The 5000-nt window shown below is 37.6% G+C and overlaps 1 protein-coding gene and 1 long non-coding RNA gene across 4 annotated transcripts in view; both read left to right on the top strand.

Moving 5' to 3' along the window:
• Nucleotides 1–5000, top strand: part of LOC138973686 (uncharacterized) — a 188836-nt gene that overhangs the window by 56931 nt on the left and 126905 nt on the right. The gene's annotated exons all lie outside the window — the stretch shown is intronic.
• The window catches only part of LOC138973674 (chitin deacetylase 7-like), a 144258-nt gene that overhangs the window by 133348 nt on the left and 5910 nt on the right, over nt 1–5000 (top strand). The gene's annotated exons all lie outside the window — the stretch shown is intronic.

The following is a 5000-nucleotide window of genomic DNA, read 5'->3' as shown; positions in this document are numbered from 1 at the left end:
GTTTTAAGTGCTGTACATAACGCATTATACTCAAATTGTCTGGCTGGTTTATAAGCAACCTTTTGACATAATTCTTCAAATGAAATCATGTCACCGATTTCATTCATGACATCCTTTACATGATAAATATGACATTTAATAAAATCTTTGAAAAAGAGGCATTTATGTTTATATTGTATATTCATGTTGTTCCATATACATTGATTCATCAATGGAACAGGTGTGGCATCATACTTTTCATACAAAATGTGTTTGTTGTCTAGCCAGGTTAACAATACTTGTCTCCAAAAGACCGATCTGCAGTTAACAACGCCAACCAGCTTCTTGGAGGATGCATTAGAGTCAAAACAGGACAAACCATTACCCAAACTTGAAAAAACATATCTAGGAGTGACAGACCAGTAATTGTCTGTAGAGTTCTGCAGACCAATAGCCCACGACATCATAAATGAGTTGTGCATATCCACAACATTTATCATATTTAATCCACCATCATCTTTTAATTTACACATAATTGTTCGTTTTACTTTTTCAAACGCCCGTGTATTTGAATATTTTTTCTTCCAAATAAACCTGAACAAAATGGAATTAATTTGATGTAAAACATGATAAGGCACTGCTAGAGACTGGAAGATATAAACGAACTGAGATATAAGAAAGGTTTTAACAATGCAAATTTTACCTTGTATACTTAAGTTTCTTTTGGACCAATTAAAAATTATTTGTTGCATACGTTGAATTTTCTTAGACCAGTTGTCTTCAATTGATGACGCAGGTATATTGTTTGAAAAAACAATTCCAACGATTTTTACTTTCCGTTTCCATTTAAGACCAAAATATTGGTCAGTACAGTATTTGTTTGACCCAATCCACATGGCTTCAGTTTTATTTACATTCACTTCTAAATTGGAAACAGCTTTAAACATGTTTAAAATATGTAAAGCTCTTTCCAGATCTCTTTGATCATGTAAAAAAAGGGTGACATCATCGGCATATAAGAGCAGTTTTAGGACCCTCATTGGTGATACCTCAAAAGGTGACATGGGTAGCCGGATACCCTCAACATCTTCATCTGAACGAATCTTAATTGCTAACAATTCAAGGGCTATAATAAATGCCATCGGCGAGAATGGGCATCCTTGACGGATGCCTGATTCCACAGGGAAATGCTCAGATATCCACCCTGTATAATTAATACAACTTTGACTGTTATTCATGATAACCGAAGCCCATTTCTTAAAATTGTCTCCAAAACCAAACTTATCAAAAGCAAACAAAATAAAGTCTTTGGATATGCTATCAAAAGCGCGTCGAAAATCAACTGCCAATAAAACTCCAGGTTTATCCATTGTATTCATAATATCTATGGTGTCATCAATAAGTCTAATCATTGTGCTAATTTTCCTACCTTTCATAAAACCAACCTGATTTTCATGAATAATATCACCAATTACAGTTGAAAGTCTCCTTGCCAGACATTTTGCGAGGATCTTGTAATCTGTGTTAGTCAGAGATATGGGTCTCCAATTCCCGAGATCATCTCTGGGCAATTCTTTCCCTTTATGGATTAATGTCAAGACAGCTTGTTTTTGAGTGGTCGATAACTCGCCATTAGCAAAGGATGATATAAAGGAGGCATGAACTACATCCCTAATCTTCAGCCAAAATACTTTATAAAAACAGGTAGTGAGGCCATCTAGACCTGGGGCTGAATCGTTATTTAATAGTTTTAGAGCAACTGTTAATTCCTCTTTGGTAATATCAGAATCTAGATTGCCTTTTTGGTCATTGGAGAGAAACGGTATATTCAAATCTTGTACAAATTCCTGTGCGCTCACTTCGTTAAATTCAGATTGTTTTTCATATGCATCTTTAAAAAAACGTACCTGCTCTTTCATAATTTCTTGCTGTGTATTTACTACCCTTCCATCTTTTGTTTGCAACCGGTCCATAATTTTCATATTGGCTTTACTTTTTTCCAAGTTCAAAAAATATTTGGTGTTCTTCTCCCCTTCTTCAATAAACTGGACACGGGAACGAACTTGGGCACTTTTGGCTTTTTCCAGTGACAGTACCTCAAGCTCTGATTTAATATTTTCTCTCTTTATCAAAAGTGTCTCATCCTGTGGTTTATTGGCTAATAGTGTATCAGATTCATCTAATTCCCTCTGAAGAGAAACACAATAATTAGTTTGTTTTCGTTTCCTTCCTGCTGCATAGGCTGTACACAAATCACGCATTCGTACTTTCAATAATTCCCATTTTAAGTGAGCATTCGTATCCATATTTTCTAATAAAAAGGCATCAATCAAATCATTCATCAGATCAACAAAAAATTTATCACTCAGTAATTGGTTATTGAATTTCCAATAAGAGGGACCACGTTTGATATTTACAAACTGAATTTTGAGTTCAAGCAAACGATGATCTGTGTGTGGTACTGACAAAATATTACAAAAAAGGGTTTTATCAAATAAATGATCAGAAACGAAAATATAATCGAGACGACGGGCTATAAAGGGGTTCTTCCTACTCCAGGAAAACTCCCTTTCATCTGTGTGAAACAGGCGCCATACATCATTTAAGACATTATTATTTAAGAATTGCTGGAAATTTACCACATCAACCGTTTTATGCTTTTCTCCACTTACAATATCTAAATCGTTATTCAAAACACAATTAAAATCACCACAGATTATTTTCTCACCATCTAAATTTTCTAAATACTCATTTACTTGTTTCCACAATTGACTTTTTTCCAAAGAATTATTAGGAAAATAAACGTTCACCACGTAAAAACAATTGTTATCCGAAATAATTTTCACACATAATATTCTTTCTGTTTTAAACATTATTTCCACATCACAACTGTAACTCTTTTTCATTAGGATCATTTGTCCCATTCTTTGACATGTAAGTGATGAGTGATACACTTTTCCACCCCATTCTCTCTCCCACTGGTCTTTTACATCGTCAGTAATGTACGATTCTTGCAAACATATTAAATCATACTTTCTTTTTTTAAATAAATCAAATAATGATCTTCTTTTTCTTTTGTTGCGCAATCCTCTCACATTAAGAGAACATATTGAAACGCCATTCATTACACACGTCTATCATAATGTCGCAAAAACCATCTCGTTGTCCTTTAACATAGCCAAGTCGCGAGGCACGTGAAAGCACACGTAAACACGGGGGCGCGGTCACGGGTTACGGGTCAGCATAGGGAACTGTCCGCATCCTGTGAGTTGCTGAGTTCGTTTTCAGGCCTGATGCACGTGTCATTGTTTGCATCGCTAGTGTTGTCGGATGTGCGTGACACTGATAGCCTCGCTTGTTTCGTGTTCTGCGTTGTCGGGCTCATGTTTTGTTGCGGAGATCCGGAGCGTGATCGTTGTCGCTTCGCTGAGCTGCCGTCTCTTTTACTAAATCCGTGCAGGGTGCGCTGCCCAGAGATATGTTTAGGCTTCGTCGTCCTAGAGCGACCTCTGTCTCTGCTGGGAGAGGTACTGGGACTTCGTTGTCTCTGTCTCTCTGGCGCCTTGGGCTGTGTGCTAGTGTTGGACGGGGGAGGGGGAGGAGGATGGGGAGGGGGCATGTTGTTGACAGGGGTCATGTCACAGTCAGGGTCACCTGCTTTGTGGTTGTCTTTTAGACACTGCTTGCATTTAACGGGGTTGGGGCACTGTGCTGTGGAGTGAGACTGTTCAAAGCAGCGCCCACATTCTGCGTGCAGTTGCCGGACTCTCTTTGCCTGTTCTCTATGGTAGAGGGTAGCTTTAAAGGGGCCTATGCTAACTGTACGGGGGAGGGGTTCGGGGGGAGTGGTAATGTAGAGAAACCGCCTGCCTGTTTTCCATCTGGTGAGTTTGCCGTTGCTGTCTCTATCCCTTTCTAGAATAATCTTGGAGCGAAGTTCAACTCCCAGAGAATGCACAGCTTTGGAGATTTCCAGATCAGAAAAAGAAAGTGGAATGTTACTCACAGTGACTTTAGTCGAAGGGCTCTCATCCTGCCTACCATCCGCTGCTAGCACAATGAAGGGATTTTTGTCAGTGACAGAGACTTGTACCCCCCGCACAACAAAACCACCGATAAGTAAGGTGTGTCTACCTTCTTTGGTAGCAGGGTACACACGCCATAGGCCACCGATGCGTTGGGCACCCTCTATAGAGTTATGACCGCTGGCTCTTTCTGCAGCCGCACACAGTTCAGCTGTCGAAAACTCCTTAGTTTCAAAGGCGGGCAGGTTATTGTTTTTGATGAACACCGGCAGCGTTGAGTTAGTCGTACTGTCCGACATGATTATTACAGGTGGAAAGACATAAACAGAGGAAGAAAAAAAAAACACGAGAGAAAGAAAAAAAGAAAAAAAAACAATGGCTAGAAACTAAGAAAGGGCGGAATATAGTACAAACTCTTATAAAAAGACAGAATAAGCTCACAAAAGCATAATGAAAAAGACTTAGCAATGTAGTATCATCCAGACGATGATATGGAAAGCCGTTTTGCTCATAACCGTTACACGTGTAATAAATAATTCTTACACGTGTAATAAATAATTTATACACGTGAATTTATTTCTTACACGTGTATAAATTATTTACTGCACGTGTAATTTATCTTTTTTCTTATGCTATGAAAAAGCCGTTTGGCTCATAACCATTACACGTGCAATAAATAATTCATACACGTGTATTTGATAATTTCTTGCACGTGCATGAAATATTCATTACACGTGTATTTAATCATTTCTTACACGTTTATGAATTATGTATTACACGTGTATTAATCATTTATTACACGTGCATTAATCATTTATTACACGTGTATTTGATAATTTCTTGCACGTGCATGAAATATTCATTACACGTGTATTTAATCATTTCTTACACGTTTATGAATTATGTATTACACGTGTATTAATCATGTATTACACGTGTATTAATCATTTATTACACGTGTATTAATCATGTATTACACGTGTATTAATCATTTTT

This window comes from Littorina saxatilis, linkage group LG8 (assembly GCF_037325665.1).
Source record: "Littorina saxatilis isolate snail1 linkage group LG8, US_GU_Lsax_2.0, whole genome shotgun sequence".
Taxonomy (NCBI): Eukaryota; Metazoa; Mollusca; class Gastropoda; order Littorinimorpha; family Littorinidae; genus Littorina; species Littorina saxatilis.
This window is presented reverse-complemented; position numbering and strand designations above follow the sequence as displayed.